Raw genomic sequence first — 22,262 nt, 5'->3', positions numbered from 1 at the left:
ACTATTAAAAGACCTGGTAAATTCTGACACAGAGTGGGTGCACATATACTGTGCAGACACACTTATGTCTGTTAATATGCAATGAGATTTCTAATAGTAGGAAGAGCCAACACCAATAACATCTGTTTCACTTTTACACTGGACATAATGATGTCAGAACAACATTGATCTTCTGATAAAAAAAATTCCCTGGGCTTCAGCTGACTCTTGATCAGGATATCTGGAACAAGCAGATTTGAAGAAATGGGCTTGACGTTCTGAGAGAAGACAGAAAAGATAGAAGATATTAAATATACTTCAAGAAAGGGCAGTTTTGAGAGAAATAGTGGGGACTTTTATGTCAGTCTGTGCTGGCCTGAAATCCAGAGAAGTAAAACTCCAGGTCCTTGAGAAATGGCAAGGACAAAACTAAAAGGAACTCAGGTGGCTCTTTGTGTTTCGGAGCAACTGTTGTGAGGTGGGAAGACATTAGTAATCTGTACCATAGCTTTCTTTTTATCTTTGGGAAACTTGTAGAAGGCAGCAGTCTGGATGGATCTCTAGAGACAGCTTAACTTTCACAATGAACAGTTTAACAGAAGTGACAGCTTAGGTAAAATAGTGGGGGAAAATAAACCCAGAAAGGAAAGTGTCTGCATTTTGTGGGTGGGAGAGAGCAAAGAATTTTCAGTGTCTGTGAAAGTCTCTTTTAGCCATGACGTATGTAGTCATTGTTGTTTTGCCTTCAAATCCATGGGTTTTGCTCTTTTGTCAGGCAGGTTTTAACCTCCCAATTTTTGCAGCATTATTTCTGATTTACAGAGATGTAAGAAGACAGAGGAGGCTCTTTCCTGACTGATAATGTAGAAAAGCATCCTATATCATAGCCACCAAACAAAAGATTTTTTAGCAGTGCTGCTTTTACTCTAAATTATGGCAAATAAGAATAGCCACTGGTATTTTTTTTTTTAATATAAGTATTGCACATTTATTTATATATTTGTGTATTTTATTTACAGTAGATATTTTATGTCTTGGCGTTCAATTTGTAATTTCTAATCAGAGAAAGGAAAAATAAGTAAAGCTATTATGAGGGGTTTATAGGGGTTAAGAAAAGCTTTCATGGAGTAGTGCTGAGAAATATTCAGCAACTCCATAGCACTCTAGGACAGTTGTGCATGACACCTTCTTTATGAATAATTTAGCATATATATGTGTACATATACATATATATGCATATTTATGTGTGTGTACCTATTTATTTTACTTTATCAGCTATTCTATTTTATATTTTGTATAACTAAACAGAAGCAGCACACCCTAAGTGATATTTACTGATAATGTCTTCAAAAAATGGGGACAAATCTCAAAAACTGCAAATTTCAGGGCAAATTTCAAGGCTATTGCAAGATATTGGTTAATTTCCATTTCTCTCTGTCAGATTTTTCAGGCTCTTCATGTGTTCTAATGACACCATATCCTTTAAAAATAAAGTTTCACCTACATGAGATGCTCAATCAAGCTTCAGTGCCTGCAGCAATGCTCCGTTGACTGAAATAGATCTCCTCATTGTAAATATTTTCCGTACATTTTTTACAGGGGAGGGGAGTGGACACCTCTGCTTCTCATACACAAAAATGCTAGTATTTCTCACTCCAGTACTGGTATCTCTGAAAAGTGGCTCTCACTCTAAAAAATAATGCAGTGATAAAATGGATGAATGTCTCTTAATTTGTGTGCCCAAATAAGACATAGAAGTACCAAAAAGCAAAGAGAACATGGCAGCATACACATACTTTCAGGAGAAAGTTCTCTCCTTTCTTTTAGATGTGGCAGACAAACCTTGAAACTCTCATCTACAGCTCAGGAATGAGATATCAACCCACACCTGAAAATTCAAAAAGTAAAATCCAGTGACAGAAAGGAACAGAAGTACACCTGTGTCGTTGCTGTTAATATATATATATATATGTATATAAGAAGGCTGTATTTAGCATCTTTCTGCCCACTGAGATGTAACTTGCAGGCTCTAAAGAGTAATTTCAGAACAGAAAAGCAGGAGCTATCCTTTGGAGTCTTTATGTGTCTTTCTCCTGTCCACAGTGTAACTCTCCGCACGCTAACTAATGCCACTAAGGAGGTGGGGGCTCTGTAAAGATCATTCTGGTTCCTATTGTTCTCCATAGTCACAGGAAAATGAACACAGCCTCTCAAAAAGTTCCCTCCCATGGGAAGATACTCAAGGAGAGAAAATTGCTATGAATTTGCCCTCTACTTCAGATGCTTACTTGCTCACACAGTTCAGAAGTTGTCAAATGTTATTATTACATATAAAATAGCAAATGTTTGATAATGCCTCTTGTCCCCTGGGACAGGGTTGTTTGCATATTGCTGATGGGGCTTTAGGCACCTGTGTAGGCATGGACATTACCTGACAACAGCAGGCACATCTGGATCACTGGACCTAAGCAGTGCCATAGGATAGTCTCAGACAGAGCTACAACTTCGTGGCCAGCAGCCAGAGAGCTGAACTGCTCTGCAGATGTTACGGTCTGAAGCATGTAGGGAACAGCTGCACCTTGGTCTGCATTCTGTAGCTGGCTCCTAGAAAACTAGCATGGCAGTGCCTGCCTTTCCAGGGGAAATAAGTGCAAAAAATCATCTTTGCATTTTGTTCCAAGTGATCAGAGAAAGAACACAGTTAATTTGCTGTCCATCATTCTTCTTCTTATTTCCTTGAATCTGACATAACATGCTTATGCTCCACATGCTTAGAAACTGGCTGGGCAAAGAAACAAATTACAATTCGATTAGGTGGGAGAAAGGAAGAAATTCTGTTCTGTTTGCAAAATGCTCTGTCCCTTCCTAGTTCCATTACGGTCCAACATTTTTCTGGAAAGCTCTGCAGAAGGGCTCACTTGCCATGATGCTTTGTGTGTCACACCTACCTGGCAGGTACCTGTTGCAACGGGGAATGCAGAGATCTGGCTCCTGGTTCTGCTCATGTGCTTGAAGAGAGAGGTCCACTAAGAAGAACAGTTCAGGAGATAAGTTTGGCACCAGACCCATGATATCCTGGTGACTGGACAGAAAGTTTTCTTTTAAATGTGGCAGGCATCTGAATGTCTCTATATGAGATTAACAGGGACCAAAGCCCTTGCCATCTAAATCAGCATAGTTTAGTTAATTTTAATGTTGTTAGTCTGATTTTCAGCAGAAACTTTAGTCCTGAAAAGTATTTCCTTATATATATGGATAAAGGCCAGAATAAAATATTCTTTGTGTCTCAGATCAGGCCTTGAAGGAGTATGAAGGAAATGAAGGGGAAAGGCTGGATTACAATATTCTGCAATTAATAACTTTGCACACATCAAAACCAAACAAACAAAACCAAACAAACAAAAAAGGAAAACCCAAGAGTCCAAGATAAAGCAAGTACCTCTATAACAAAAGTGTGCTGAAGAAGGATGTATTAAATAGCATCAAGTACATCGCTGAAGCACAGAAAAGGGAAGAAGAAAAACCTCAGCCCTAACTGGCAGCAAATAAAAGGTTGTTAACCACATGGAGATCTGTCTTTGGGCACTGCCAAATTGAAAACTGGATGGAACACAATTTTGAAGATTATAACTGTAGAGATGATTAGAGGCATGGGGGAAGCTTTTTCAAGGACTTACTAAGGAAATGGGATTGTAATTAGAAAAGGAAATGGAATCAAGAACAGATTTCTTAAAGGTGAGCTGAAAAGGCTTTTGTAAATAGTAAAAACACACATTCAGAAGCCACATTGACAATACAATGTTGCTGCAAGTTCACTTGTAATTTTAAGCCTGCAAATGAGTAAGAAGTGCATTTTAAATCTAATTAGGTGAAAATTTGTTTCTCTTTTGCAGCTCTCTCACAAGCGGAGTGTAAGATTCCATGCTCAACATGAGAAAATTGAGATGATCTCTCTGCCCTGGGGTGGCCTGATCCAGCCAACACTTGCAGATGTGCTTAGTTTCATGTGCACATTTCCCCACTGATTTCACTGATTTGAATTTGAACAACAGCAAGACTGGAACACCATGTGAGCCCCAAGCTCTCTTTTCAGTCCTGGACTCTCCCATAAAGATAATTCAAAGAGAAGAAAAGATATCTGAGATTCTGATAGGTTATAAATTAAAGATTTTCATCATTAAAAATTATATACAAAGGTACATTTACAGCAGCCGTCCAGATCATCAGCCTAACCTGAAGGTCCAAATGTAGAGGTAATGAAGAGAGGTGGAGGTAAACTGCAGCTTCTGAACAGTTCAACAGCTGGTCTTGCATGGGGACTGTATCACACAGGACATTTCCTCTGTGGAGCAAAAGGACTTCACAGCTGTGGGCAAAAACAGACCATAATGGGAACTGATGCTGAAATCCCCACTGTCATCTGGGATGCAACAGAGCCAACCCTGTCCATTGTGAGCCTTGGGTTGCTCTGCTCATCCTTTCTGGTTTGTGCTGAAGATCAGAATCTTGGGGAATCAAAAGCCAATCCATATATTTTTCTGGATAACAACTGGGGAAAAAAAAAAAATCAATCAAACAAACAAACAAACAAAAAATAACAAAAAATAACAAAAAAAAAAAAAAAAAGAGTTTCCATGACTCTGCCCTGGTGAATTACACAACTTAAAAGTGGCTTTAGTGGTCCATGGGATCTGCATAGGGTGTCTGCCATAGAACAAAAGATAGCTTCAGAGATTTGCAGGCTGGAGAACTACTATTTTCATGTAGCTCTAATAAAAACTCTTAAGAAGTCAGGGTGACTGCAGTCTGTGTTCTTGTGAAGGCTGTGACTAGTACTGGTCACGAGAGCATGTCTTACAGGGACACCACAAAGAAAGGAAGAGAAAAAGTCAAGCAAAATTCATCAATAAAGTCCACAAAGCACCTCCAGTTCATACTTCAATCACCTCACCTCAAACTTGGCTCTTCAGGTACTGTTGGTGCAACAAAGACATTTCTTATCAGAAAGAAAATCAGTAGTACTTGCCCAAGTACACCTTGCAGAATCCTTTCCCCCGGGCAGATGTAGAAACCTGTTGTTTCATTGTATAAAGAAAAGATGGCGGGGAAGGGGGATTTTATGTTTTTTGGCTTCAGCTGACGTGCCTCTGTATTAGCTCACTGCAGATTCCTAAAGTCCATTTGGGATAAATTATGGGACTGAATTGAAGTGTGTAAACTTGTCCACAGCAAACACATTTCCTTGTGGAGTGTATTTGTAGTGAATATAATTATGGTTTGAGTTCAAATAAAAGTGCATTTTTATTTGCAGTATCCTGCCTTTGGGGTGGGGAAAAGTTCGTAATTCAGCGAGTCTAACACAAGAACAAATATTGGGATGTTTAGGATTGACATGGCCTATCTTGGGCATATCTGGCCATGAACACTGACCTCAGCAGGCAATGTCAGACCATCTCTGAACAGGCTGTGTTGTTGACATCGTCTACTGCTGTACCTTGCAGAGATACTAATTGGGTCCTGGAAGCAATATAGCTATGGCAGCACGTTGCTGTGTCAAGCTAATTAGCAGTGCTTCTAATGAGCGCAGGTGTGGTAGCAGGTTGACATGGCTCTGGTGCTTCCAGTCCAGAGTGAGCCTGGCTCCTCTGCCCAGAGCTCTGTGGCATGGCAGAGCTGTTGACTGCCTCACATTAGAAGGACAGTGAGCCTTTCAGGGCAAAACTTGGTTCCTTTGAAGTGGGAGGAAGATTTTGTAACATACATGCATAAATACAGTACCTTAGATTCTTCATCTGTGAAGCTGGGCATAATGAAACACACCTGCCTTTGTAAATCACTTCAAATCCACAAATGAAAAGTGCTGCCTGATAGCAGTGTCAAAGTTTTTTTTTTTTTTTTATTTTTTATTATTTGTTATCATTCTTTTCTTTGCTTTACAATATGTGTGCTGAGACAGAGGTTGTGAATTTGAACCTGACAAGAAAAAAGACACAAGGTAGAAAAATATCGGAAGAAGAAGCAAAAAGCCACTGAGCACTGAACAAAATATGAGCTGAGTTTGTATTATTTATACAGTTTTGTATTCTGCCTACTGCTGAGCACATGAAAGTTGAATATTCCTTGTGCTTTGGAACAGGGAGAAAGTAACAGCAGAAACAGAAACAGGATGGCTGGAAGTGCAGGTGGGAGAATAATTTATAATGGATAATTTATTCAACAAATTTTTCCTCTTATCTCTTCACAAATTATTCTAAAACAGATTGCTGCTTTCTCAAATTCACTTGTTATGTGAAATTATTTACTGAACAATTCTTTTAAGTTGTTTGTGAATTTAAATTGTAGAAAGTTGGTATGCTTTTGATTTGACAAAAAGGTTCCACTGAGCCTGCTCTGGTGAGCTAAGCCTCCTTCTCTGGACTTGATCTGCCTCCACCAGGCTCCATGCAGGTTTGGGTCCTACTCCAGTGGGGCAGCTTCCCAGAAAGGAGCTAAATCAGCATTTTTGGCACCAACTCCAAATTCCTGACTGTGTTGTTTCTTAATATTTTCCAACCCAGGGAGAAAAAAAGCTCTTTTAACATTTCATGAGTGACTCCAAAAGCCTCCTGCCCAAAAGACTATTTTCCAGCCATTTCTTCTGCTCTGAGAGAAGCCTAGTCCCCCTTTCCCCAGCCCGTGCCTTCCTGAAGTCTGTCAGCCTTTGCAGGAACAGCCACACCATCCCTGGATGCTCTCTTCTTCCTTCCTCAGCCACCCTTTATTCTACCACAGACAATTGCTTCGGGAGGTTTCTGAAACCCTTAGGAGCCAGAAGCTGGGTGGTGTTGGATGTAGGAGTTGCTGAACGTATCGGTCTGATGATCCTGGAGAAAGCATTTGAATAAAAAGTTTTTTCCTCCCTGTCAACTGAACTGAAGTCGTTCCTTCCCTTATGGTACAGTACGAGGAGAAGAGGCTGTTAGCGGAGGCTCTAACCATGTGGCTAGCCCACGTGCCAGGTGGCTATTTTGTCACTGTGCCATCAGCATCCGAGTCCCCTTCCCCTTAAAACAAGAACAGTTGTGCCCATGCTGGCCTGGGGGTACATCCAATTTTCAGCAGTTGCAGTGAGGGGTAGAGAGGTTTTCCTGTGTATGCACTATTAACGATCTGTCTGCAGAACGTGCCAGTTGCTTCCCTTTGCGTAGGATGGTAAGAGATCAATTAGAGCAAGAAAGTTCACAGCCCACTTAAGAAGCAATATTCCCCTTTTATCTCATCTCCTTCTCAGATTTCTACCCTTTTACAGCTGTGTGGCTGGTGTGCTAAATGCTAATGTGAAAATACTTTATCCAGTGCCAAACAGACATTCTTGTGGAAATGAGTTCTCCCTTCTCACATTCACCTCCTGCTTTCTCACCTCCCTACCCTGTTGATCAGATTGTCCCTTGGTATTTAGGGACAATCCTTTCTGTACTTGGATGGCTGCCCAAGCTGAGAGCTTCATGCTTTACCTGCTTAGTTCAGAGCAGGTTTGCCAAGTTCCCTTTATTTTTACAGGCAGGCAAGGAATTAAATTGAAATAGTCGAGTTTTTGATCACAAAAAGATGTAAGTGTTCATTATTGGATCAACAACTGAAATGGCTGAATAGAACTTGCTGGATAAAATATTCAGCATTTTTTTTTCCCCTTCAGTCACTCACATTTGTTTGTGATTTCCCTCTGCCCTTTTAAACTTGCTCTTCTTAGTGATTATTAGTCTAATTGTATCTAGTCTACTTGGGTTCTTATATTAAGCTCATCACTGTGGTGTCTGAACATCAGATCAATGCCATGTAATTACAGTCTCACAGAGCACAATCAACAATTATCAGTGATCACTTTTCAGATCTTGCAACAAAGAAATGTTATCTGAGACATTGCTGCAGGATTTCAGATTTCCAAATATTTGCACTTCTAATTAAGCAGATGGAAGACCTGCTGGTAATGAGAAAGCAGGTCTCAGAACTTTTTCCATAGCTAATTTCTGCCCAGACCAAAATAAATTATACTACAACAATTCTTTTCCAAGGTAAATAACACAACACGCCACTTGGCAAAGTGCCCAACAACAACAAAAAACCCAAAGACGTGTTTAAAGGTATTGCACTCAGTGGGAGATTTTCACACCACAGTAATAAATGCAACACAGCAAAAACCTACAGCTAGCAGAAGGGAATGCCTTCTTATCTAACTGCTCTGGAGGATATTTGCTGATCAATCCTATGAAAGGATGATATGCTTCTGTGTGTGTCCAGGGGATGAAATAACAAGCCTGAAGGCAATAATGCTCTCATATCATGTTTGAGAATTTTACAAATACAGCATGAGGCTCTGTGACTCAGTCTGAATGGAATTTTTCTTAGCACATGAATTTTACATGATATTTCAATACTAGTTCTTTTGGGCAGCTTTCCTAATGCAGTGAGATGTTAGTTTTTAGGTGCTTTTTTATCATATTGGTAAATACCATGACACATTTTTTGAAATGTGTGAGGAAGGCTAACAAACCTGAAAATTTGAAAATTACTAGGATAATTGGTTTGTCTCATTTTTACCTCTGCAAACTTTCCTGAGTTTTTTGCTTTGTTTTGTTTTGTTCTTGGAAGGTAGAAAGCATCAAAAAAAAAAAAAAAAAAGAGAGAGAGAAAAAAACAGTTTAGTACATTCTTCATATGTGTTTTCTTTTCTTTCCTCTTTTTTTTTTTTTTTTTTTATGGTTTCACCTTAGTCTTCAAATTATGCCTCTGGTTAAACAAATATCCTCATGTTTCAGATTAATTAAAAAATATCGGATAGATAGGTAGCTTTTTTGCTTTTTAGCAACAACAGAAATCCATTTTCAATTTCTTTTTGTTGTTTTCAGATCTCTAAAAGCAACAATTCTTGTAATTATCAAATTTCCATATAGAAAACTGGTATGCATGTGGGGGTGTAATAGCACAATCTGATATTCCTGTAGCACCAGTTTTCTATAAATAGGGAAATCTGTTATTTATCACTGGAACTATTCATTAAAATAAAAAAATATATATATACAGTATGGGCATCTGTTCCTAGATCTTTAGTTGATTGACAGTTTTTAATCCATGTAGTTAATGCGAAGTGGAACTTGCTGGAATCGTAGCCTTTTCAAGGGATCTTTTCAATTTAGTTCGGATGTGTTCTTAGGCCCTTTCTCATGATCTTTGGAAATTTATCAATGTAGTTATTTATTTATTTATTTTAAAGCTTTACTCATAGAGTCAGGTGAGCACATGGAAACTGAAGCACCTTGTTTTTAAACAGTGTTTTTTATTTTATAGAAGAAAGTTGTAAATGTGAAAAGAATCTAAAATGAAGAATATAAAAAATATGATTTCTTTTTTCCTATTTGCATGACATTGGGGAGTTTGGCAAAAGGTTTTTGAATATTTGGATTTTGTATCAATTTTAACAATATGGTATTTTTGATATCTGCAGTACTGTTGAGATTGTACTGACCTTTGCCATAGCATTACATATTATTAGCTCTTTATGATAGGGGCTACAAGGGGGCTATATCACTTCAGCATTTTTACTGCACTTTTATTTTAAGCATAAACCATCCACTGTTACTGATGGAGGTACCTAAGGACAATGTGTATAGGACACCTATGTGTTAGCATTCGTGTTTTACATCCATGCCTTAAATCCTTATCTTAACATTTTGTCAGGGATTTTTGTTGCTGCTGTCTCAATGCAATAGCCAACACCTCAGCAGTGGAGCAGCACTTACATTGCAGGCAAATCCAGGTGAATACTGGCAAATATTATAGAATATTTTTATATCTTGATACTTTTAAGGCTTTCATCCTGCATTTGTCCTTTTAATTTCTCAAATGAAAGATTTTAAATCTGCCTGGCCTTAATGTCTGTATTCACTGGTGTGAATTGGCAGACAGACTGGGAGAGATTTTGTCCCTCCACCTCTCCCCTGCTGATTTACGTGGATGGGGGGGTTGATCACATTCTGTTGTCAGCATTTGTTTTCTTTTCTACTTCAGGCATATCTTAAATGTAGAGTAATAAATAACATAATTCCAGCTCTTATGGCTTCAGATGGCACAGTGCCCTCTGCTCGAACTCTTTGGAGAGGGAAATACTCTACCTTACCATCAGAGTTTCATTTGCAAGCTTTACTTTACCTTAGTCTTATTTTAAAAATTTCAAAGCTTTGCCTCCACAAATCAGGTTAAACTGTACATTACAAGGGAACTGCTTGACCTTGAAGCAATCCTTTTTGAGGCAGAGGTGACGAAGGGGTTGGCAGGCAGGATTTATTGTGCTCTGAGGAATGCAGAGGGAGCACATGAACATAAATATACAGAGAAACAGGAGCGGGAATCGCAGATGGATCTGGCAGATAAGACTTGGGCCTGTATCTATAAGTAGGTCAAAAGTGTGATGGTATCATCTCCAATGGAAATACAGTTCAAAATCTAGTTTGGATGGTATATGATGCCAGACAAGCTTCATTGGACATATGAAACATTATCTCCATTATTCTGGTAAGACTGCAGAGTAAGTAGGATAGTCAACATATATTATAGGCTTGAGAAACTTGGAGCAAAATATATAAGGTAACTGGAAATATTGCACAGAAAACCCTCCCACTGAACAGTGCCAGAACCATGTGTGGCTGTGTGCTGAAGGACTTGAAGAGCTGCTCACTAAAGCCACTAGCAGCAGAAGGAGGCTGGTGGCAGAGTTATTTGTCCACTTAAGAATACGTGGACCTGACACATATGAGCTGACTCCGCTGGTTCTTGTTCCATAAAGCAAGAGGAATAAAAAAGAAGCAGAAAGGTTGGGTGTTCTTAACAGGTAGTCCAGGCCCCTGCAAAAAGGTGAGAGTCTCCTTGTCAAGGGTGAGTGGGAGATGTGTTTGTATGCACATTTAGGGAAACAACTTGTGTTTGCTGGATTTGATTTTCCAGTGCATTCCCTAAAGTGATTATCTGACATTACTGTGATCAGTCTTTTACTGTGATCAGTGCTAGTCTTTTAGCACTCTAGCGCTTTTCTTACTAGGACAAATGCAGTGAAAGTCAGAATCCTTTATTTTTATTATTATTAGTTTTCCCAACTTGCTTTTTAATAACTTGTTGCCGGGTAGAAACCCTTAACAAGCCCTCCCCATTTCTAGTCCGATTCTACCCCCTGTGCTAGGTGCCCATCTTTGCCTTCTGCGACTCTCTTATCTCTCTTTGGTCTACAACTCTGTCATCCTTCTTTCAAGGTCTTCAGGGTTTCAGCTGGCCCAGAGAGAAAGGGACAAAAATCATGCTGAAAACATTGAAAGAGAGGAGTAGTGGAGAGAAATGAAAGATGAGTAGGCGTGGGAAAAAGAGACAGAACAAGCACGGCTGAAGAGTCAGAACAGACTACATATTTATTTTCTTTAAAAAGGTAAGTGGTTGTGTTTTGAAAAGCTCCTGCTGTTGTTCTTTCCAGCAGTAAAGCCTTTTGTTTGATTTTTTTTTTCTCATTTTCCTGACTCTTTTTTCCTTTCTCTCACTCTGCATTAAAGGTTTAGGATGTGACCTTTCAGAACATGGCTGTTGGATTTTGGGGTCCTTGGATGATAGTGGCTTATTATGTACATATTTGCATAATGAGTTAATTAGGCATAATATGTGGTTAAAATTAACTACACTGCACTCTTTTTATAGGAAGTCAGCACAGTTTTCTGCCAAAGTGTCTCCTTAGACATCCTCTTGGGGGCCTGTTAGGATTCCCTGTCCACTTTCAGATGTCACTAACTTCTGATGATTAATTTGTGAGCTCTGATACATTATATATGCAGAGTATACATATAACCACCTTACTCTGGAATTTTAGGATTATGTAACAATGCCAGTTTAAATTTATTTAAAAAGAGGGGAAAATACATTCATTATTATAATGAAGAATTTGACGATATAATTAAAATTTGTGCAAAATGTACATAAATAAAAATAATAAAATCCAGCTTTGTTATTAGTGGTGCACTACACATAATGTCCATATGGCTTCTGTGACAGGTGTGTTTCCTGTCCTTCCTATTTGGAGAAACAATGCACCTGTGAGTGGCAGCCAAGCTTATGAAGTGGTTTCTTATATGTATGTCCAATCTGTGATGTCTATAAACCCATGTAATGCCCGTCACTGTGGACCTGTGCTCCTCAGGGCGCTCCATGTTGAACCTCTTAGGTGTCCCCATCCATGCTGAGTTTGATTTCTGGTACTATGTTCATGGGATAAGGCAGGACACAAGTGATTGTCTTTTCTTTAATAATGTCTCTGTACTTTGAAGTTGGCCCTGCTTTGAGCAGAAGGTTGAGCCACAGACCTCTGTAGGTCCCTTCACACGTCAGGTATTCTGCAATTCAATGGTTATTTGTCCAGTGACATGACATCATTGAGTACTGATGCACTTGCCGTTCCAGCAACCATTGATTGGAACTAGGCAGCAGACCTAGCTTCTCTGAAGCAGAGCTAAAGCTCCTATATTGCAGTTCCTTTTATGTATGATGATCTATTTTCCCTTAAAGGACAATCTAGAACAGCAGATTCTGTTGCCCTTTCACACGTGCAGGCTTACTCTGCATTGATTGTGGTATAAGACATATTCCACTGTCTCTCCCATGGCACTGCATTTCCAGTCTTCTGTGTGCCAGGACTTTACATTACATTTACCTGCTATTATATTTCCTACTCCAGGTGATGTAAAAAGATCTCTGAATAAAAGGAAATAACTTTAGCAGTGTGTCCCTTCCTGTTCCTGATCATACACCTGGCTAATTTCCTACCACCCCTTTCTCCCACAGGCATCTAAAGCTCCTCTTGAAAGCACTGGCCACTGCCCAAGACAGGATGCTAGACTAAATGGAGTGGCAGCCTAATACATTTAAACAAGATTTAGGTAAGAATTGAATCCAAAGTAGAATTTAGAAAGCAGCCCTAAAGGCATGATTGCTATTATTTCTCTATTAAAATCCAGAAAACAAAAATCTGCTTTTAGTTAATTCTCAGTGTTCCATGTTTTACACAGCAGGAGAAATAAATGACTAGTAACCAATGCCTGTATGTGCCACAGAGGGACACAAACACAACTCTATATGTTTATTTGTACAATAACTGCTTTTCACAGGACACGCTCTGGCCTCAGAACCAAAGGTGGATGAATCATGTTCTTTCAACACAGTGAAATAATAGAAAATATATAAATAGGATTTTTTTTTTTATTTTTTTTTTTCCAAACAATATATCACTATAATTATTAGCCCCAATCTGGAACATATGTGCATCTTCTGAATGAAATCATGCAGACAAAAGCACTGGTCATGGAAAAATAGTGCGTAGTTGCATAAAAACTAGGTATTTGCCATCCACTTTTAAATAACATGGTGTTGACTTTGTAAGCATGCTGATTTTGCATCACAGGACCTTTTTGGACTGTTTTAAAGGTGTGGTCATGGAGCTTCAGTTAGTTGTTTAGAGAAGCATAGAAAAAAACATGAGTGGGACTGAGATAAAATATCAGATACATCTGCAATGGCTCCAAGGAAGACTAGTAATAAAGATGATTTTTATATGCCTGTTATGTTTAATACAGTGTTCAAGTTTTTACTCAACAAATTCTGATGGCTGGGTCTGGGGAATTAGGAGGTTCTTTCCAAAGAATGTTATGGCTACTGGATAAAGCAAAGGTTTTCCATTTTTCTACATGAAAAAAGTCCAAAGATGAAAAGGATGTGTAAGAGGTGTATAAATTGAGTAATTCCAGCAGAATACTTTGGGGAAGAGTACTCCATGGAGTTTCTTTCCATGGAAAGCAAATGTACTGTTGGCAGGATCAGGAATTGGTTGGAAAATTTCTGACAAAAGTGTTTTTCATTAAAACGTGTTGATGGATTGAGATGGACATCTTTTGTGGAATTGCACCACTTCTGATAAAACTTCCATTGCATAAGATTTTCTAAAACAGAGGGGAAATTTTTGTCTCTTTTTTACACTGGGGTGATAGAAATCTTTTCTCCTGCCTTCCTCAGCAGGTGTGCTGTTAGAGCTCTCATCTGCTTCATGTTCCTACTCTGACTAATTCCTACTTCAGATGTGAATTTCATTCTCCTATTTCATATGTGATTAAAAACATCTTCTGCTAGGACAGTTCCATGTTTCACTTCAAAAAAGGGAAAGAAAGGATGTCTATAGAGGTCTATAGCTCAGTGCCTGTGCAGTTAGTGGTGATTTTGATTCCTTATTCTCCTGTTTCCTAGCTACTACTATTATTATAAAAACCTGGGAGATTTCTGGTTTATCTCAGATATTTTTACTGGGCAGGAAAACCTTTTTTTTTTTTTTAATTATTATTATTATTATTATTATATTAACATTTGAAGAAGTTCCAAAGATGCACGGATTGAACAGGATGTCCCAGTGTCCTTTCCTCAGCCCTCTATATAAAAGTATAATTACTCAAGAAAGCCTCTCTATCCCCTTAGATAAAAGAACTGAAAGTGAATCTTTTAATAATATGGGTCTGGATACACACATGCTTCCCTATGGTTAGGTGAATCTGTTCAGAAAATCATGTGCTTGAGATAGATGGAGGTGTAGTGTAGTCAACTGCATCACAGGGAAATAACCCCTAAGAGACATTTATGAAGGAAAAAACTGTGAGAAAGAAAAGTAGTTTCGCAGGAATCAACATGGAAACAGAGCCTGCTATAATCATTCTGAAAGGGACAGATGTTGGCGTTCCACCCTCAGCTTGTCTGGCCTATTATGTCTCTGAATGCTGAAGCTCACAATGTTGTTTTTTTTTTCCTCCAATTTCAAAAGTGTCAGACGGGAGACAGTGCCAGTGAAATACCTTATACCGATCTCTTGTTAGCTAACTGCGGTGTTTTGTTCCACGGTTACATGTCTGCACAAGCCGTCATTGTGTCAGTCATAATTACCACCTGTTCAGTGGCTCCCTTCAGGTTTCATCACCTTTGCAGTATTAAGCAGCCAGATGCAGGAAGCAGAGTTGGCTGCCCTGGAGCAGCAACCGTCAGGCTCAGGATTTCAGGGGATAATTGCTGCCTGAGCACAAACATCTCCCTCCTCCCTGCATAAAACACCCAATCTGCTCCTTTCTTTGGCAGAGATCAGAGCCCCATCAAATGCACTTTTTGCACAGGATAGGAAGACAGACCCTATCTTCTGTAGGGGCAGCTCAGTGTGGACTAGATGGGGGACTGTGCAGCTGCGTGTCAGTACCACCAAGTGTCACCACATTAAAATGCAGCCCAGGACCCTTATTGGAAAGTGGCTACACCTTTTCTGTAAATCCCCTTTCATCTCTTTTGTATAAGGTATCAGCTGTTTCTGGCATGGATGTCTAACATCCTAGAAATCTCCTGCACTTTGGGACTACTCCTGAGTAAATCTTCAGAGTATCCCTATCCAAACATGCCTCAGCCTTCAAGAGCTACACTGTGGTACAGGGACATATAGATGAGTCCATGCTGGGGCCAGTCAGGTAAAAAGAAACAGAAACGCAAAGGTGGCAGGCAGTTGAAATCATTCCTATCAGGCTCGTGTGTGGCTTCAAATGCCAGTTGCCTTTCCTCCCTTCCCACCCCCTGTTTACCCTATTTTATAAATTCAGCTTTGGCTGCATGACCCAGACCAGCAGGCCTGCCAACAATCATGTTGCATTTTGTTAACTGCCTATGACTTCTGGACAGTGTGCTGCTGTGATTGTCACACAGTTTCACTTAAACATATGGCACATGGAGACAAAATTGCTCCAGCATGCAGCTTTCCATGATAGATTTTTACATACCAATTGCAGATGCTGTTTGAGGCTGCTGAGATTGGTGTGGTCCAATCCTGGAAGCAGTGAAAATTCTCAGTTCTGAGAAGTACCTGGCATGCTGGGTTTCTTAGGCTCAATTAGGAAAGCCAAAGATGCTGTCAGACTTTTCTCAATCCAACAGAAATGCTACCAAGCTGTGGTAAGTATGTGTATCATGTCAGGAAGACAAGAATGACAACAAAAGCTTTAAAATAGTGGGAATAAAAAGTGTTGAGAGGATAACTGAGGAGAAAAGAAGCTATTTCATTTGTATCAGAAATAAGGAGATACTTAGAGGTTCAGAATTCTGTCATTCTGTCATTATATTGGGGTGTCTGAAGTATATTTACCAATACAACCTATTTGGGTGGGAAATTTTCCAAGGTCCTTATTTTACAGGAAGTATCCTGAGATGACTTCACAAGAAGAAAACATATAACTGTTGAATATTAAAGCTAAACAATCAGCATAAAGGATTCCAAACTACTGTAAATGTTCCTCAGTCCATTTACATGTTGAGCAAGACAGGCATGAGGAAAGCATTTCATTTACTCTCTTCCTCTAAGTTGATTCCTCTTTAGTTTTGAGTCTGAATCACAGAAAAAGATTTTAAGGGATTTTTTCATGAGTTTCTTGCCACTAAACTCTGAATTGTCATCCACCATTGACAAGTTCTGAGTAGAAGGAATTAGTTAATGGTCATTGTTAATGCTTTTGATGATGCAGAACACAGCACAAATTTGAAGGCGGGAAAACTTGGAGGAGAAACAGATTCTAATTTTGTGCAGACATACTGCACTCTTCAAACTCACATATTTTCTACCAGACTTGCTGGATTTGAAAAGATGCAAGAAATATGGTAATAAGAATACGCAACTTCACCAAACTCTAATAAAGAAGAGTTAATCATGGATCTTCAAGCAGAAAGTTTGAGCAGCTGTTACATTTCACCAGCTGCCACTTGCAATATTGTTTCATACTGCTAAACTTCACTGGAGTGAGTTAGCATGTGTAACATTAGTTTTGGATCCACTGGAAGCTAGGTTGTGGGAAATCTCTAAAATCTCTTGGCATTTTAAGCTTCTGAAGTGCTGTGATCCACCAGGATGTTACATGGGTAGGGGTATATATGTATAGTCAACAGTGGCACCACTCTTCATTTTCCTTTGTCTCTTGACCTGTCTTCAGTCCTGAAACTCACTCATTTCCTTATTGCATGTTCCTCACTATCTCTTTCACAAGTCCTGTAAAACAAATGTAGTTTCTTTTACTAATGTGACTGCAAAGAACTGTTCCTATATAAAGTTATCTCTTCACAGCTGGCTCTTCTTCTTCCAGCCATCCCCTGCAAGTACAGTGTTACCCTAGTCTCACTTTAATTCCAGCTTTGGAACAAGCTCTGAGCTTGTTCATGAGTGTTATTTCACTTAGGAAGTTATTATACCAGAGTAGGAATTGACTCAGTATGATAGAAATGGAATGGACTGGAAAAGAAGAAATTAGTGACTAACAATTGCTAAGGTGTCCTACTGATTTAAGTAGATTTCATAGCTGAAAAGCCTTGAGATAAGTATGGACCAGAATCCCAATTGTGAGTATTCTCTATCTGTAGGAAAGCTCAATCTGAATCAGAACTTAGCTGTTCTTTTCTTGAAATATATCAAAACCACTCAATGAGACTAGTACATATAAAATGTTTGTAGTGAACAGTGCTCCTATCATGGGACAGTAGGAAACTGTAATTGAATATTTCCAAGGACCCTCTTCTTATTAGTTAATCTGGAGTATGCTGTATACATACACAACATTATTCTAAGCATTTTCAACTTGCTTTTACCAAGAACTCTGTTAGAAAATCCAGGATGGCTCTGAATGAACAGGAATTGTTTGGAAACAGCTGGATGTTAGTGAGCCAAACCAAACCTGGACGCTGTGGTCTTGACTGTATGACATGCCTGTGTTTTCATTGAAATCTCACCAGGACGCTGTGTCAGACAAATGTGTTCCTGGAGTACAGGTGGCAGGAAAGGCTTGGCCATATGGAGGAACATTGCTCTTTCTGTCTGCCAAAAGCTGTGCTAGATGCCCCACAGAACAGAAAGAGGATTTGCTGTGGCCTGAGGGACTTGTTAACTCCATTGGTCATAACATAATGATGGAAAAAATGTTTTCCTCCATTAGAAACAGTATAAGAAGAGTGGTGTTAGGAAAATAGTGGTCAGTATTAAGTGAATAATGCAGTTACATAAGGAAAGAGCTATAGGAAGGTCTTACCAGTATTGTGGCAAAATAAAGTAAGTACTGGCCACAGAACCACTGTCTCCTCTGTTCTCTCTGAGCATATCAGTAGTAAGATCATGCCTCCTGTAACTCTTACCAGGAGTTATATGATTCTCTCACTTTTGAGCTGTTCTCTGGCCTATGATGCCCTCTGTGTCACTCACAGTTATGCAGTAACTGAGTGAATTTGTATCTCAAGCACAGCAATGAAGACAATGACCTGTCAGCTTTTCACTTCTACCCCCAATCTAAGAGGGATTTATTTCCTGATAAGAGTGTAAAATTTGGAGAAAATGGAGTTTAAGACTTGTTGTGTTGGATATCACCCTTATTTTAAACTCAACTGCATCCCAAAAATAGCCTGGATAGGCAGACCTGCCCCAGACATCCCTCATGTTGTACCACTGCACAGCAGTAACTTTCATCAGATGGATGTAATCCATTTAAAAATCTTTCAGGATAGTTGGCAGGACTTCCCTGTTTTGTCAAAACTGCCTGAGTGGCTGAAGGGAAGATGGGATAATGCTCCCAGAGACCATGACTATGCTGTTTCCTCATACCCATCCCAGTGCCCTCAGGGAAGGTGGCTTGCCAGGAGCAGAGAGAATGCCTCACAGATTCTCCAAGTAGGTGTGATTTTTTTTATTATTTATTTATTTTTTTTCAAATTGCCAGAGGCATCCAACTCATTGCTGCTTAGGCTCCAGACCGAGTGAGTTGGCTTGGTCCAAGAGAACTGCTATTCTTCCAAAGAAATGTATTCACTGATGCTATGGCCAAACTGGTGAGCTATGCTGGCACATCTACAAACATTGTGAGCTTTGGTATCAGTTACTGCTGTAGCATCTCAAGAGGTCATCCATACAGGGCCCACTACACCTAAGATGCCCTTGAAAGACATTTGTGCAGCCTGTTCATAAGAGCCACCAGGAGCAGAGATTTCACATCCCCTTCAGCAATTGATTTTTGTGCTAACCTCTCTCTACCAGTTCCCTGAGGTATTTTAAAATGCTTAATCTAAATCCTTAAGCCAATAATAGCTACATGGAGAGAATCCAAAAATAGCACTGACAATGGGTGTTAATACCAGTTCAGAAACCTTAAGCCCTGGATTGTCTGAATACAATAGTTTGGTGGTCACGCAAGATCGGGCCCTTACCAGGGGACTGCAAGCACCAACCAGCAGGCAAAATTATGTTATGGCTTTCCAGGGGAAGTAAAGCTTCTCATCACTCCCACATGTTCCTAGAAGCTTCTTCAGTAAGAGCATGGACAGAAAAAATGATTTCCCCAAAGCAGTTCACGTGGGAAGTTTTGGACTGTGTTGTAGCTCAAGGAAGCAATGCTTGGGTGTCTTCTGAGCCCTGTACCAAATAGCAGAGGGGAAGGACTTTATTTGCCATGAGGATTAGCTACTCACAGGGGGACAGTTGTTCTTAGGTAGGAATATTGTTTCTGGTAATTGTATTAGTTCACCTAGAGCTTACTAGTGCATCTCCACAAGGCACGGTGTAACACCACGTGTATGGAGGTGTGTAACTATGTCAGTGTTTTCTGAATCAGCAACCAACCTGGCAGTTTAATCCAAGAAACCTAATTTCCTTGCTAGACATAAACACAGCCTAAATCTGGTTAGAATTAACTAGGTGAAGTCTGAGCTCTTTTCTTCACCTCCATGGCATTTTTCTGTATTTCCCACAGGGCAGATAAAGTGTGGTTCTTCTCCCAAGTCTCTTTAGGCTGGCAGTCACGCAAAAAGAGATTTTAATGTGCTTACAAAGCTTCCCTCTTCCAGCTAGTTGGGAATATGAGGAAAACAGACTGTCTCAAAATAGACCAAGACTTCCCCTTTCCATTCTGACTGAAACCACTACTTGTGGGGAAAATAACGTTTCTCCCACTCACCTTAAGAACAGCTTTTTGAGGGCTCTGCTTCCTCAGTGATTTGGATTCAGCTTGGCTGAAGCACAGCACAGGGACAATATTTAATTCTTCCTTGCTATTTTCTTTAGCTTTGATTCACTGCAGTGTAATTTTGGAAACTTAATCTAGTTTCATCAGCCATGACTGGAGCTAGAAAACAGGGCAAGTTATCAGAAGATACAGCAGGGAGATAACTAAGGGAAGTTTCATTTGGCACAAATTACCAGGAAATCCTCCCAAAATCAAGCCATCAAGGAAATGATGGAAGTACATGATTTCACTAAAAATGAACAGGCACATACACCATAACATATACACAGATACACAGCCCTTTTGCATCCTCTGAAAGTCAGCTTGCTTGCTTTCTGGGGCTACTACAAATATTTTACTGTATCCTGGCTCCAGCCCAGTCCTATGCTGTTGCTGGCAGCCATTTTACATCCTCCCTGTCATAAGTTACATCAGAGCAGTGCATTGGGTTTTGTTTTTATTATGCCCTGATCCAAACCTGATGCTTGGGAACAGTTCAGGGTCTGCACCCAGGTCTGAACACAGCAGCTGGCACATCTACCCCTCACGGGCCATTACAATTTATTGCCTGCATTGTGGGAGACCCAGCAGCCACTTCCTGAGGATGGCTGTGCTCCCAGAGAGCACTTTGCGGTGCCAGAAGCTTGCACAGAGAAAGCACAGGCAGCCCATGTCTGGGGACCCAAGCACCGGGGGAAGTTGGGTATTAAGGTGGCAATTGCCGGTAATAAGTTTGCAAAATGATTTCCCGTGGGCATTGCTACTGCTTACCATTTTTTGCAGCCCTCAGAAGGCTGAGTGTCCCCAGGAGTCAAGGTCAGCTTGCAAGAGGTGCATTAGAGAGATTGGGACCAACAGGCTCTGACTCCATCTACAGCTTGTCTGTGTTTTAATAGTGTATGATTTCTTGCACACCTCAGTGCATCTAGCTGTTGTCACTCTTAGAGCATAAGGACAAATTGCTGGCAAAGAGGGCTGCATAAAAATGCACTTGGGTGCAATAGCTAGAGCAGTATTTCAGGCAACTTCCTATTGTAATCTTCAAGAGAGAACGTAAGTACTTGTGCTTTGTAATTGTGCATCCGTATCACTGAATATGGATAGGGCTAACAAGTGCAGTGTAACATGTTGACAACTATGCACACATAAATATGTATTGCTTTTCGGGCACCACCCAGACAAAGAGAAAATTGCAGTTTTTATTTTAATTTTGTTGCAATGTCTGAGCAAACAGTTACAAGACTTATAAAGAAAAGTGGGAGTCCTAATTACTTAAACAGCAATTCAAGACAAAAGACGTCAGATCTCTAAGTCCAGCTCCCTAAAACATTCCTATTCAATTGCATTGCTCAGATTACACCAATTACTTTTTTTTTTTTTTTTTTTTTTTTTTTTTTTTTTCAAGCTATTAACTCTTGAGCTCCTTGGTTTGTTCTCCATGTCTTTTGGATGACTTTTCAAAATTCAGATCATTCCAAAATGAAAGCTTTAACCATCCTTTAAACTGAGACTCTTCTTTCTTTTTGACATCAAGACCTCTCTCTTTGATAACTTCAAATGCTTCTCCCTCTCTGCAGTGAGAACTTAATTCTCACCAATGGTTTTGCTTTTCTATCAAACATAGCAGTAGCACCTTGAATGTTGTTTATTTTCTTTGTCCACTGGTTGTTTTCCTTCTTTCTATCTTTTTTTTTTATTATTATTATTTTATTTTTTTTATATATAACTTTAAAACTATTTAGACATAAACACCATTGTTATTTGTTCAACATTGTTGTGGAGTTTTTTGTTTTCCCTAATTATGTAAAAATACATTTGCTTTTAAAGCTCAGTTAAAGCTTCCTTTATGTGTTAGCAGAGCTGTACAATGGAGGTTTTCATCCTGTGCACTGCTTTCTCTGACTGTGAAACAAATAAAAGCCAAGCTTTTGCATTTCATAACCTTGAAGTTCTGAGTAGTTTCACCTCCAGGGCTGGGTAACTGAATGTTTTCAAGCATCTTAGAAAGGAAAGTGGGGAGGTAGGGTGGATGGAGGAGAATAAGGCAGTAAACAAGAATATGATTTCAGATTTTTGTGATTTATACTAAACTGAATAGCAGCAGGAAAAAGTAGAGAGAGTCTGTGTACATGATGGAATAGTTTTAGAATTCAAAATGCATATTGTACTAGACTTTCATCA

At 39.5% G+C, this 22,262-nt stretch overlaps 1 long non-coding RNA gene across 1 annotated transcript; it reads left to right on the top strand.

Annotated features, from left to right (window-relative positions):
• The first annotated feature begins 232 nt into the window (after nt 1-232).
• LOC118164967 lies at nt 233-12,112 on the top strand. Its single transcript, XR_004749778.1, has 3 exons — nt 233-457; nt 11,259-11,428; nt 12,043-12,112. It is a non-coding gene; the product is annotated as an uncharacterized LOC118164967 (long non-coding RNA).
• The last annotated feature ends 10,150 nt before the right edge of the window (nt 12,113-22,262 follow it).

The sequence above is a fragment of the Oxyura jamaicensis genome, chromosome 3 (genome assembly GCF_011077185.1).
Source record: "Oxyura jamaicensis isolate SHBP4307 breed ruddy duck chromosome 3, BPBGC_Ojam_1.0, whole genome shotgun sequence".
NCBI lineage: Eukaryota > Metazoa > Chordata > Aves > Anseriformes > Anatidae > Oxyura > Oxyura jamaicensis.
The sequence above is the reverse complement of the archived record's forward strand: the minus strand, read 5'-3'. Positions and strand labels throughout refer to the sequence as shown.